Raw genomic sequence first — 15,548 nt, 5'->3', positions numbered from 1 at the left:
AATGAAGATATCAAGATAGAATTTTGTAAGTCTAAGCAGCAATTAGCAGACATTTTTACTAAGCCTTTAGGCATTGAAACTTTTGTACACCTGAGAGAGAGTCTTGGTGTAGTTGATTTGGATCAAGAGTGATCCTTGTTGATTTGGCTTGGGACAAAGGGGGAGTGTTGAAATATTTAATGCAACAGGTCATTTTTCCCTAGAGCCAAACGCCCAATTATCACCCTGACAATGTCAGAAACTTTGAATGCACAGTGGGTGAGTTCAAATTTGAAAAGAAGGGGAAACATTTTTAAGAGAGAAAAAAAAAGAATGTATCATATTCATTGTCATTTTTAGAACAGATCAGAGAGTTGTAGAAGAGTAAAGCAGAGAAGGAAGTTGATCAGCAGATCAAGTTAGAGGTCAAAAGATAGAGGGAAGTTTGTTCCTGTGTCTACAGTTGCACGTGTTTCCTCTTGTCATTCTGTAAGTTCATTTTTTGGATTTTTCCTATGAAGCAATGATTTCTCTAGGCATTGTTATATGCAACCATTAGAGTTGCAAGTTTAAATTTTTAGGTTTTATCAGGTAGAAGATTTTAGGGTTTTCTGGTTGAAGCTGAATGCTCCCAAATTTTGTAATAGTTTTATCATATTTGAATAGAAAGAAAGAAAGCAAGCAATCAGGCAAACATATCTTGTTGTTGTCACTCTTCTTCTATTCATCATTGCATATTATTTTGTATTTGTAAAGTTCATATTTGAAAGCTTCATACTTTGGCTCTTTGGTTTTAATGGTGGAAAAATCTAGCTTGTAAGTTCAGTTTATAGCCTACTCGGTTTGGTCTTTACCAAGTCCTTTTTGTTTTCTTTCACCGAGTTTTCTCTGCAGTTATTACTAAGCTCACTTGACATCCCTTTTTGTCAAGCACCACTTTGTAGTGGCTACCGAGCTCACTTGGCATTGCTTGTCACTAAGCTCACTCGACATATACTTGTGCTGGGTTACCCTTCGTGTGCTGAGTTCACTCAACTTTCTCTTATTCCGAGCTTACTCGGCACCCTCTACCTATCACTCATCATCCACTAAATTGTCACTCAGGATTAATTGTTGCCGAGAAAAAAATTTTAGGGTTGTGATTTTTTTTTTCACATTGCATTGATGTTGATGACTATTTTAGGGTTGCTAATCAGCAGATCCCACATTTACATTCCAATTGCTTACTATTGTTGTTGATACCAAGATCTGAAGATATACTGGATTGATTTCTGATGATCAAAATTGATATCTGGAGATGTTGGTATGATGTAATGTCATGTATTTTAGACTGTTGATTGTATTTTGTTCTTATGAATGGTTGCTTCTTCAAATGCTTTCGTGTCTTCTTCAATGTGACTTGCAAATTACAGTTGTGATGCATAGCATTTGTCTTTCTTCGGTGAGGATTCTCCAAAAATGGAAAATGTCAAATGTTTCGTTACATAGCACATTATGAAAACTAAGATATTTTGTAGCTTTGTTGATACTTTCTTTTTATCACTTGCATCAAGATCCACAACATATTGTTCATAATTAAAAGGAACTTGAAAATTGTTAGACCTCATACTCTTGATTCCATAAAAATACTTGGAAATGAATTTCTTTACTTCTCAAATAAATTTTGAAATGAATTGTTCTTTTTCCAATTATGCTTTAAATTTAAAAACAAATAAATCTAGCACTATACAGTTTTGCCAATAAATACAAAAGGTTTATACAATAGCCTCATGCCCAAACCGCCACCAAGGGCAGGAACTATGGTGCAAGTGCCCCTTGTTTATTCACATGGATCTTAGATCTCAGAATCCCACATTCAATAGATAGGGGAGAGAACCCAGTACTTTAATGGGTTCCAATGGTTATGATAGAAATTGTTTACTTTATACCTACACTTGCTAACTTAATGTCCAATTTTTTTGAGAACATTGCAACAATACTTGTGACTTTAAAGTTGTTAGTACAATGATGATTACCAAAAAATGAATGAAAATGTACCCTTTGATCTAAAATGTAACCAATGATGTGATGCCACATCAGCTGTGCAAGTATGGGTACCCTTTTTGCACAACCAATGGTCTCACTTTTTATTTGGGTTGTTTTGGACAACTTGGCAAAAAGCATGATGTGGCATCACAATTGATGATGTGGATTTGAAAGCTTAGTTATAAGTAGATGGCTCGCCAAATAAGCTATTGTAGAAAATTGGGAGTGATTTGAAATTTCCACATAGGATTTTGATAAGCGCAAAGTTAGGGTGTTCAAGTACTGGGTCCTCTCCCCTACTATGTTTAACAATTTGCACCAAAATGGACTTATTGGAACCAAAAACCATTGGAATATGCGGACAGACTCGATACTCTCCTGTATTTGTAAACAAATATTGTAGATTTGACACTTCTGACAATAACTGGATTTGGACGCAGGCGGAATTTGTCGGCTATATAGCCGTCTCTCCAAGATAACATAATATTGAAAATACTACATTTGAAGTCAAAGCCTTACTGTGAAACAGTAGATTCCCCATCTCTGAGTTGGGCCCAACATGTGGAATAAATTCCTACATTCCCCATATCCCACGAGACAACATATGGTTTAAAGGCAATGTATGGTTTAATGGCTGAGATGTATTCAATGGTTGTCTAGTTATTTTTCTTAAACCTACATTTCATTTTTTCTTTTAGGAAAAAAATGACATGAATAGAATTAACATCTATTGTTCAAGTATTGAAATATTATAGTGGATATGAAGAAAAATTTGTGTATTAGTTGAAATTTAATGGTCTCACAAAAAATATTTTAAGGATTTGATTTGATTGACTAATTAAAACAAAAATACATTTTAAAATTTATGTGTATTTTGTTAGAAAAAAATAGACTAAAAAGGTCAAATGCACCAATAATGATATTTTGAATTTTTACAGTAATGTAGCAATACTATATAGACATGGACAATGGTTATTATGAATATCAAACTAAAAAGGTCAAAAATACCAACAATGATTTTTAGAATTATAGGAAAGTTGAAGGATTTATATTCAATAAAGCAAAATTCAAAATAGAATATAAGTTTTTGTTCTCAATTTGTTTTTTTAATATTTCATAAAGCAAATTTCAAGTTAGAATATAAGTTTTTGTTCTGAAATTTTATTTTTTCAAAAATAAAAAAAAATTATTAAAGAAACTTACAAGAACTTTTTCAAAAAACTGATTTCTTTTTCCTAAAATTTAATATTTTTTTTATAGGTAAAAAATTAATTTTGAAAGAATTTTGAAAACGTTACTTAAAATTTTAAAAAAACTGCTAATAGCAAAGTATGAAGATCTTGGGGACATGTTGTATTTTAGTAAATGACCTGAAAATTTTGATTTGAAAATTATTAGTTTGATTTGTGATTTAAAAATTATATTAAAAAATCCAATGTTGACAGTGGAATAAATTAGGTGGCAATGGGCACTGATAAATATTGATTTAAATGAGCCCAAGGGAAATACACCCTAAATGGAATTGAGTTGCACCCAGAATATGGGGAGCCTGGAGGCTTTTAGCTATGGACATAAGATAACATCCAAATTCCACATATTCTGACAAAAGGTGCCTCCCAAAATAAAAAATGTTGATCTATTTTTTTTTTGCTTCAAACAATTTATTTTCTCCACTTTGTAGGGAAAGCTGAAACTCATATATTATTATACACTATGACACAAAATCACAAAGAATTCAAGCCTTTTCCTCATCTTGAGAGATTAAAGAAGAGACTATTGAAATAATTATATAAACTTCATCAAATGAAATCCTTCACTTTGAATGTGGAGATAATCGTAATGGATTTCTAGCACCGTATTTAGTTGGGGGTCTTCAGTTTGATGATTTCCAATTTGCATTCACAACATTTTAAATAGCATGGCTTGGGTACCTCTCTTTTGGACATCTTCATCTTTAGCTTCTAGTACCTTCAAAATATTTCCTCACGTGCACCAAAGCTCTAATACCAATTGTTGGAATATTTAGAATAACTAAGAGCGAGGCTAAATCAGTTATCGAAGGTCCAAATGTACAAATAAAAAATTTTGTCACATAAAAGATTCACATTCATATTTCTATATCATGCATGCATCCATTAGATCATCCAATACCTTAACTCAGTAGGTCATTGTCCTAGGTCAAAATAACTTTACACAAATGTAAACATTAAACACCACAAAATCATTCACACATTTTGACACAAAGATTTAACATGGAAACTGAATTTGGGAGAAACCACTAGTAACATGCTACCAATTTTCACTCTTCTGAAGTGAGCCCTTAAGGAGTCAACCATGTATTATGTTACGATGTAAACTATTAAATGTGACATGGATAAAGGATTTCATTCACCTTGTTAGGAGTGAGCATTGTTGGAAGACTTTAGAACATTCCATTAGAATTTCACCCAGTTAAAGGATTTACAAATGACTATTACATCAACCTTAATCCAAAGGATTTATCAAGATTGATACAATGGTTAGAAAGTAGTAGTAGGACTTGATCTGATAACAAAATACAACTCACTTGTAGATTATATATCTCTAGTTTAGTGCTCCATTATGCTTGGAATTCATACTCTTCATCTATGTTTGCTTGTTCACCCTTCAAGCCTTCAACTCCTTTAGCCTTCTTTCTCAGCATGTCATTTGCATATTCATTCTCTTAGCCACCATATGAAGCAACACCTTCAAACACTATGCAACTCTCCTGAACCTAATATTCTTCCAGCCATGTATCCTCTTAAAAAGATAATTATGATCTTTTCCCACTTAATCACCATCATCCATCTTAGGGTTAGGTTAGATTCATCAATTCCTCCCTCTTTCCATTTTTTCCCTCTAGATACTTCTCTTACAATCTTCCTTAGATTCGCCTCAAAATAGTTTACCTTGAATTTTGTGTCTCCACTTCATAAAGCTTATCTTCCACAAGCTTCACATAATTCAAGAAATCAACTTTCTCGGCTCAGATTTGTCAAATCTTTGATTTAACTCATTTTTTTGTCACTCAGCATTCACACTATTTGCTTGGCAATAATAGTCTTTTAATGCTTGGCCAACACTGGGTTGCTTGGCATCTACTAAGTCTTCCTCACTCAATCACCACTATTATTTCCCTCATGCTTGGCACTTACTAAGTTTTCCTAACACTTAACACCTACTCACTTTTTTGACACTCAACACCTACTAAATTTTGCTTAGCCTAAGCTAAGTTTTCTCGACTCACACTGTTTGCTCGATTAGGCTTGGGAGACACTTTTTATGAAAACACTTATTCTTGTCTTAGTTAAAGTAACCATTCACTTTAGCCTTAAGTAGATCAACGATACACTATATTAGCAATATCTTACTTCGTCTTAGTGCTCCCTTTATACACCGTATAACTCAACCTTTCACTAGGTACTCTTGATATGCTTTCTTTTCAAATTCATCAATCAAATGATAATATTCAAATCAAAAAGAAATTGTCTCACCAACAGGTATAACATTAAATCCCAAATGATATTTTCTACTAATCACTTTTCAAAATATTTAAATTAAACCCACTAATTATAATATTAATATGACTAACTCAAAAATATAATTTGATTTCTTGAAAATAAAAGCTTATAATAAGAAATTATAAGATCAAGTGAAAGCCACTACAATCAATAAAGAAAGCTTGAAGAAAATCTTAAAGATCAAGTGAATGCCACCACAAAAAATTATTTGTATTTATTGGAGTAATTATTTTTAATGAAATAAATCTCTATATAATCCTACATTGAGTAGAGACACTAGTGAGTATGTTTAACAACCTATACCAAGATTATCATCCTTAGAAACCCTTGAAAACCAATTCTTTAAAATAGAACAATCATGATTTTTAACCATTATATTTACAATGTCTTCAATGGGGACCAGTTTATATTTCTTCTTACCTTTCTTTGGTGCCCTTGATTCATTTTCTTCTTCCTCCTTGATTTCTTTTTTTATTACAACAACTCTAGGTGCATCATCTTTTGATTTAGTCTCTTATGCCTATGGTTGGGTAAGTGGGGATTCTTTTTCCTCTTGATCTTGAGTCTCTTATGGGAAACAAAAAGCTATCTTTTCTTCAATTTCTTTTGTGCTCACCATCTTGAATGATCTAGTTTTGAATGGTTCTGATGCGTGACTCCTAGTTAGCCTTTATGAAGATGGATGATGCACCTTATTCTTCTCCGTGAGAAGTTTGTTTCTTATCTCTACACAAGTGTTAATCCTTGGGAGGATAGACCTTGCCTCTAGTGCTACTAACTATTCTATGTAAGGCCTTGCCTCTTCCTTTTTTACTTTGGCTAATGTCGTCTTGTAGTTAGGATGATCATTTTTTCAAATTTTTATCATATTTACCTCGTTAATTTCTTCTTTTATTGTTCTTACTTAGCTTTAGAATTAACTGTTCTGCAGGATTGTGAGAGATTCTTCATGCAAATAATACTTTTGCAAATTCATTTATGAGCCCTTAGGTTTTTGTAGTATGAAAGCACAAGTGATTTTAATAATGAAAAGTATCAAATGATTCACATTCTACATATTTATGTCAAGAAATTTCTGATGTTAGGGTTACAATGGTTGGCAAAATGGCTTTGCCTACTATAGGGTATGTGTCATTAATGCTCCTAATCTCTCTATAATGATTAATTTTTTTCCTTTCTTATTTTCCATCTATATCTTGCACTCCTTTTCCTCAGTGTTAACATATTTTCTCCTCTCATGTAGGATCTACTGGTTGGGACTAGTTTATGAAAAATCCTTTTATCATCTAACCCCTCTAAGCTTCATGAGCTTAGTCAGTTTGTGAGGTCTTGCCACTAACCAATGATTTTATAACATGGTTTGGCTTTTCTTCATCCACTTTTCTCTTCTTTATATTGCACTCCTTTTCCTTAGTCTTAATATATTTCCTCCTCTCATGTAGGATCTATTGGTTGGGACTAGTTTATGAAAAATCCTTTTATCATCTAACCCCTCTAAGCTTCATGAGCTTAGTCAGTTTGTGAGGTCTTACCACTAACCAATGAGTTTGTAACATGGTTTGGCTTTTCTTTAGCCACTTTTCTCTTCTTTGTCCACTTTTTGGTGAAGTAATTTTCCAATTATTGCACTGTATTTTTCTTCTCTTTCCTAGACAGGGCTTTACTACATGGTCTTTTATTACTTCTACAGTCTCTTGCAACATGACAAATCTTATGGAAGATATAATAGATTATTATGGCACCTTTTCATAGTTTGTTTTTATTTCTTGGGTTCATCCTTAATTTATATTGCATTACAAGATGACCATCATTTCCACATGTCATACAAGTCAGTGTGGGAAACCTATCCCTTCCAATGGAACTCATTTCCTTGGGATACCTTTGGGTATCTCTATCTCTCATTCTACGGTCTATTACTCTATGTCCATACTTGTTTCAATAATAGCAACATCCATTTATCATCTTCTCATTAAAATGATATATTCTTTTTTGTGCAATATGGCCATAAATATGGCATTTATTGTAGTACCTTTCAAAGGTACACAGTTGAACAAGTGTAATATTTTTTAAACCAACACACATTAGATGTGTTCCCTTTCTTTCTAAAAAAATGACAAGTGGGTTTGGCATTACCCTTACCTTTTGGAGATGTGCTTCCTAATCTACTTCTATTCAATTTATTTCCTCCAAACGCCTCTCCTTCTTTAGTATTTCTATCACCTTAATAGCCAAGACTAACTATTTGTTTGTTTCTTCTCTAAGCTTTTAGCTACTCATTAATCTTTTATGAGATTACATTGAACCTCTTAAGGTTTTTATTTGCTCATTTTTGCTTCTTAGCTCTTATGTGAGCTTGAGAGATTGCTCTGTTAGTTCCATGAATTGCTCCATTTTGGGATGGATTCTCTCCTAAGTCTTCTACACATCCATTCTCCTTAGTATTTCTTCAGCTTCAACTCTTGCTAAAATGGTAGCATCCCATTTAGCTTGAGCTCTAATAATCTTTCGAGTTATTTCTTCTTTCGCCTTACTCATATGAGTAATGATTTCCTTCAGATTCTCATTTTCAGTCATTAAGCCAGAGATAACTTCTTCTAAATTCTTTGACCTATTATGATCCTCTAAATATTCAATAACCTATTGACTCTCACTAATAATTTTCATCAACTTCTTCCTTTTAGTCAAGGACTTCTTGAGTTTTTCCTCTAGGTCTTCAATAGTGTCTAAGGCTTCTTCCAATTGTCTTCTTAGTGACATCGTTGGATCTTACCTCAAGTTTTTATACTTATTGCAATAGGGATCTATGTTATGATACTAATTTTTGGTGCCAATTGGTACTGAGAGGTGGGGTGAATCAGTACCATCTCCAAACTGGTACTCCTTCAACTACTCTAACTATACTTAGTGTAGGCCACTTGATAACTAAAACCAAGATCCATATTGTAAAGTAGAAGCATGTAAGTTCAAACACAAAAACATTCATCAAGTTGACATAGAGAGTTTTATACATGGTTATCCTGTTAGGAGCTACAAGTGATTCTTCTAGAAATGCATCTTGTTAGGAATGCATATAACCTATAAGGGTTACACAAGTATGTGAAAGATACCTTTTTAGAGGATTTACAAGTCTCCTTTTGAGAGAAACCTTGTTATAGGATTTTATACTAAGCTTACTAATGAATCTCACCCTGTAAAGAGCTACAAATAGAAATTTAATATATTTAGACCTAAAATGCGACATTCTCTTGCCTTGTATATCTCCTCTTTGTATCCTCGAAGATGCATTGATATATTTTTTTACTTGACACGTTCTCATGATTCACCTCTCCCCTTGGTTTCTTGCGACAACCTATCGTTGTATCTTATTTCTTCGCAGCTTTTTCACTTGATGGTCTCATCTATGTGTGTTCTTCTACACACTTTTCTCCCTCTCTATTCTTTGTTCTTCAGCAACTAACTTCTTTGATTCTAACAATAACAATATTCTGTTTTGTTTTGATCTATTATATTCAATCTTTGATATCAGGGCATAGTTACCCATTATCAAAATTATCCTGGTCATTTTCAAATTTGAATTTTGAATCCGATGTCTAGTCCATTCACAAGAAACCTATGACCCTACACCTAGTGTATAGACTGGTTAGCCCTGCCATCCCATCTCTGAACCAATTCTATCCTCTTCTGTTTCTTGCTTTTGTCATTTCTCTCTTCACTTATGTCACATCCACTCTACCTATTACTCTCACGTCACATCCATGGTAACTCATGTTTTTGATGACATGGATCAATTAATTTGCATATATGTCTCCCTATGTTGGCATGGTGCACATTAAGTGCATAATAGTATATTATTTTATCTATAATCATACAACCTTGTGTCTTGTTCTTCCTTTGATTGGTTGTCAATCAATTTTCCCATCAATGACAACACTCGTTACATTCTTCATACTAATGAGACTTGTAGGGTCAACAAGAAGGTTTAGGTATTCAACTAATTTGCATATTCTTTGTATGTTTGTTTCACTTGCTCTTATTCCTTATTTTGTTATTTTTAGGCTCATGTTTAGTAGATTATTTGATTTCTTTATTGCATTAATTAGTGCTACTACTAAAACTCTCATTTTTTAAGTGTGAAAATACAAGGTTATATACATACATCATGAAGATACAAAATATATCAATGAAATGATCAAGATGTCGTAATGAAACACGATATCTTATGTCATTGGACAATTTTCCATCTACATGCTCTTGTGTCCTAAGCTACCAGAAATTTGTCAATCCACAAATATTAAATGGAAGTGTGGTCCAAACACTTTTTCTACCCAACCATAGAGTGGTTAGCTCCTATGACACTCACCCTTAAATGAAAGTGCATCCACCCTATATGAGAAACTGACAACTTGGTAATGATGGGTCTGTAGAGATCCTGTGCAAATTGTGAACTATCTACTTTTCACATAAGTCTAAGTATAGCTAACACAAATATGGTAGAGAGAGAACAAATAATCAACACATTTAAACAAACACATATTTTTTAAGATTAGACTTAAGCTTTTTATTACTAGACTTTGATTGGCTGGTAAAAGAAAGTAACATTTACCGTTCTCTAATTTTTCATATTCAGGCACACTAGTCCACAACAAAAATAAAAGAGAATAAGAAAACTTCCACAAAGTAAAGGAAAACATTTCTTTTCCTAATTCCATTTCTACCCAAATATTCTCGTATCCATAAATCATAAAATAAAAAGGTGATAAACCTTTTTGTTTTCCTTATTAAATATATATTTTGAAATATTTATTATATCCATTCTAATTATTCTCCTTAGAATTGATATTATGTCCATGTAATATTATTCTGAATACTTAACTAGAATTAAACAAAATTACAAATAAGAAAAAGATGATATCATAGATTGAGAAAAATATATTATACAACTCACTGATACATTGCATTAACAAAATTCTATATCTAAGTCAACCTAATCACCTTATTTGGGAGTAATAGTATTTGAATTTTAAATAAATAAATTACACGTAATCAACTCAATAAAATAACTAATTTGTATAATCTATTATTCAAACATACACCCATATCATAATATTGTATAATATTGTTCACGATCCAATTTGTGGCTAAAGATTTTAAATTATTTCTCAAGAAGTTACATAAAATTCATAGCTAGCACTGAAATGCATCCTATAGAGAGAAGATATCATATTTTAATATTTTAGATCGAGGTTACATACATTAAAGAGAAACATTGACCCAAAAAGCACCTAATCACATTGAATTCATTAGATCATTTTTAGATCAACAATCTAACTTGTTGCAAGCATGAATTCTAATGATATTCCTAAGGGGGAGTATTGTAGATATGTTACTATGATGATATGTTACATTGATGATTAAATTTTTCATTGATGTCAACATAGCAATTTTCTGTGGTATTTGATAGAAGAATAGCGAAAAAATCAAGTTGGTACAGATGGCTAGTTGAGTATTCTAACTATCTGAGGTTATGGGAGATACTTCTGAGTATCTAGTATATGCAGTTAATGTTGGAAGAAGAAATGATAAGTCTAGAAGAAGTTATGTAAGTTTTGGTGATGTTTGTTCTGAGATAGAGTTTACAAAGGTATGTTCTGATAAACTTGTTATATCTCTTAGTAGATTTGATATTCTAAGGATTGAGGTTGAGGACATGAAGAAGACATGTTGATGATGACGTGGCTAAATTCGCTCTTCATAATATTGTGTGTACGAAAAGTTATTCAAGTTGCAAGGCAGAAGATTTATGTTATCACTAAGTGTAATGTGTTCTTAATGTGGTCCTATAATAATTAATTGAGAAGGTCTAATAGCTGACTCAGGGAATTTCTTTGAGGACTCGATATAAAGGAAGGACATTTTCCTAAATATCAAGTATGACATGAATTGTATTGATGCAAAGAGATTGTAAGAAAAGAAAGTGGCATGCAAAGTTGAGCAGAGCGGTGCAGAAGTGAAGGAAACTTCATTGCCGAGGTTTTACCAAGTGATCCGAGGTTTGATATTTGGATCGAAAGTTCGTGGCCTAGTCTACAAGGTCTGACAATGATTGGTTTGGTTAATAGAACAAAGGAAAGAACATAACAGTAAACTACATGTTTGAGTGGTGAGCTCTTCTTGTAGTTGAAATTGCATGTTTGGGCAGTGGGCTCATCTTGCATATATTGTACCACAACTCCTAAAAGGGATTCAAAGTCTCCTAACAAGGACTCTATGTACTAAATGTTGTAATAGACTCCTAACAAGGTCCATCCTTTAACAAGGAATATTTATATTAGTACATCATCTTGTGGGCATCATTCCCACAAGGGTTTTCCCTCTAGTCAAGGGTTTCCCTAGTCAACATTTTAGTTGTAATTGTCTATATGTGCATTTTACTATGGTTGTTGCTTATTTTGGTTGAATGGTTAAGTTTTTTTAAAGAAGAGAAATGTTTTAATTATCAGATAGTTGATTCACCCCCCTCCCCTCCACCTAGTTATCTTGGTGGACTATTGTTTCTAACATAACCTTGGTCCATATATTGACAAAGGAAAAAATTCCCAAAATTAGCTAGGCATTTACTAATTGAATGACACAAATACCAAACACCTATAGCAGACTTACCTTCTTAACTTAATGGCTTCCTAGCTAAAATCATGGTGACCAAAATCCATCGATCAAAAGAACATGACTTAGATACTTAATAGTCAAGCTCCCACTAATGGTTCTTCCCAATTACATAGAAAGAATCACTAGAGTTAAATTGCACATGAGAAGAAGAAAACAATTAACAAAATCTCATGTCAAAAGAAAGTGTTGCAACATTTTCTAGCAAAGGAGTGGTGTTAAACCAAAAGAATTATTGTCTGGTTTCTGAGCCCTAGGACTTTTGGCATTTGTAATTAGATCAAAATTTTTGACTTAAAAAATCCCCAAACTTCAAGATTCAATGGCATTTGCAACTTGATAAAGAAAAATGACAAAGGTTCATTGTTTTACTATTAAGATAAACACACATTTAACAGGAGTGTTCTATTAAAAAAAATAGTTAAATACAAATAAAAACATGAGACACTAGTGTTTTTGACATTCCTTCTAAGTTTATATTTTTGTAGAAACCTACCATTAAATATTGATCTCATTGACAAGAAAACCGATCAGAATGAAAATAAAAATTTGCATTAAAAAATAGAGGAAAAACATGCAACATGTCTATAATAAAAATGATGACATAGAGAAACTCTAACATGTTTTCCTATGGAGATATCGATCATCTATAGAGAATATGGGAATGTTCCATATTTGTTAAATGACATTAGAAACTAATCCTAGAAATCCAAAATTTTAGGCCCTTTCTTATTTATGAACGGCTACATAAGTGTAGGTAACGAATAAGCAAAACTAATGAACTTGGATGTTTCACTTGCTGATCAAAATTATGGTTATTTTTTCCCTTCCCTTCATTTGAATGAACCACCCCATTTTTTTCTTGCTTGTACAACTTTTGATGCCCTCCCTCTCTCTTTCTCTTCCAATATGTAGTGGGAGAGATTTGTAGCATGCATGATATCCCACCAAAGGAGCACACGCCCATCCCATCTGTCTATCATGCCACCAATTTTGGACTGATAACTTTTAGTTTATCTATCATAACACCTCATTTATCAAATAGTCCTTATCTCTTATGGCTCTCATAACGTAAATATCTTCCTTTGCACTAAATCCCATTTGACATTTTCTACTAGCATGCAAATCACTTTTCAAAATATTTAAATTAAACCTACTAATTTTTATATTAATAGAACTAACTCAAAAATATATTTTGAATTCTTGAAAATAAATACGCATAAGCAATTATAAGATCAAGTGAATGTCACTGTAAGAAATGATAATGTTGAGCAAGGAACGAGAAACAATCCAAGTAAGTTAAGTGTGAAACAATGTTACCATAAGATAAGCAACTCCAAGAGCATACACCAAGATGGTTCAACAATGGAGACAAGGATTTATAAGGGGAAAGCAAAGAAAACCCCTTGTGAGTATTATGAATGAAGGCAAATGCCTAGAGAAGAGAGAGAGAGAGTGTGTTGGAGCAAAAGTAGCTCAATACAATAACATCAAGTGCTAAGAGTGTTGTTGTAGTTGTGAAGAAAGGAGGAGCATCTCTTATATAGAGATGAGAGAGGAGTTGCATTTGTAACTCCCATTTCTATGAATGCCACATTCATAATAGGTGTGTGCAAAGTGTCACAATCCTCTTAAGGAGGATAAACTAAATAAAGAAATAAACAAGAGTTGTCCTTACATGTGGAATAAAGGAAAAACAATGACATGTCCTCCACATGTGTACAAGTGGACAAACTACATGTAGGGACCCTTGGAATATCCCAATTAAAATATATATCCAAGGAAAGATTAACCTTTCTAACACCCCCCCTTAATCTTTACTTGGGGTGTTTACTTCAACGAGTTGTAAACTCAAATTTTTACAATGGAAATGAAATCTCTCTTTAGAAAGTGGTTTGGTTAAAATATCAGCCACTTGATCTTCTCCTTTACAATAAAGAAGAATAATTTGATTGTCTTCAACTTGTTCTCAAATGAAGTGATGTTGAAGTGAAATATGTTTGGTGCGTGCATGATAAACTGGATTCTTTGCCAAGGCAATAGCACTTTGATTGTCACAATGTATAGGTGTAGGTAATTGTTGAGGTAGACCCAAATCGTCAAGAAGTCTTCGAATCCACAAAGCTTCCTTAGCGGCATTGGTACAACCTTTGTATTTGGCTTCAGTTGAGCATAGGGAAATAGAGTGTTCTTTTTTGCTTTTCCAAGAAATTGGACCTGAACCAACAAAGAAAAAATAACGACAAGTCGATTTCCCATCATTGGGATCTCCACCTAGATCGGAATCAGTATAGCCATGTAAAATAAATTCAAAGTTTGCATCATAAAATAAGCCCATATTAATAGTTCCTTTAATGTACCTTAAGATGCGTTTAGCAACTTTAAAATGAGTTTGTTGAGGTTTAGACATAAATCGAGAAACTAAACCAACACTATAAGCAATATCAGGTCTAGTAAGAGTTAAATAATTTAAACTTCCTACTAACTGTCTATACAAAGTTTCATCAACAAAAGGAGTATTCATATCATTCATTAATTTAGTTCCTAATTCACATGGAATTGAAATATGGTTAGAGTCATTCATCTTAAATTTTTCTAAAAGATCATAAGCATACTTGCTTTGAGAAAGAAAGATACCTTTAGGAGTTTGAAAAATTTGCATACCTAAGAAATAATGTAAGATACCTAAATCTGTCATTTGAAATTTCTGTTTAAGTTGGAATTTGATATCAGAAATCAAAGCGTCTGAACTAGAAGTGAGTATTAGATCATCTACATAAACAATAACAATGATAATATCATCGTTAGTATGTTTAATATACAAATTAGGATCATTTTTACTTCTAGTAAAACCTTGAGAAATAAAGAAAGAATTAATTTTAGAATACCATTCTCTAGGTGATTGTTTAAGACCATAAATAGATTTGTTCAATTTGCAAACTAGATTTTCACTACCTTTCTTAACAAATCCAGGAGGTTGAGCCATATAGATTTCTTCATGTAAATCACCATTTAAGAAGGTGCTTTTAACATCCATTTGATGAATGGGCCAATTCATTTTAGATGCTAAAGCAAGAACTAATTTGATAGTAGGCATTTTAGCAACAGGAGCAAAAGTTTCATTATAGTCTAATCCTTCAATTTGGGAAAAACCTCTAGCAACTAGTCTAGCCTTGAATTTACTAATTTCATTATTAGTATTCAATTTTTTTTTGTATAACCATTTACATGAAACTAGATTCTTGCCAGGAGGTAATTTGACTAAGTCCCAAGTTTGATTAGCAAGTAAAGAATCATATTCCTCTTGCATGGCTTTCTGCCAATGAGGTTGAGAGTTAG

This window comes from Cupressus sempervirens, chromosome 5, assembly GCF_028749045.1.
Source record: "Cupressus sempervirens isolate cs-2001-9-10 chromosome 5, ASM2874904v1, whole genome shotgun sequence".
Classification (NCBI taxonomy): Eukaryota; Viridiplantae; Streptophyta; class Pinopsida; order Cupressales; family Cupressaceae; genus Cupressus; species Cupressus sempervirens.
The sequence above is the reverse complement of the archived record's forward strand: the minus strand, read 5'-3'. Positions refer to the sequence as shown.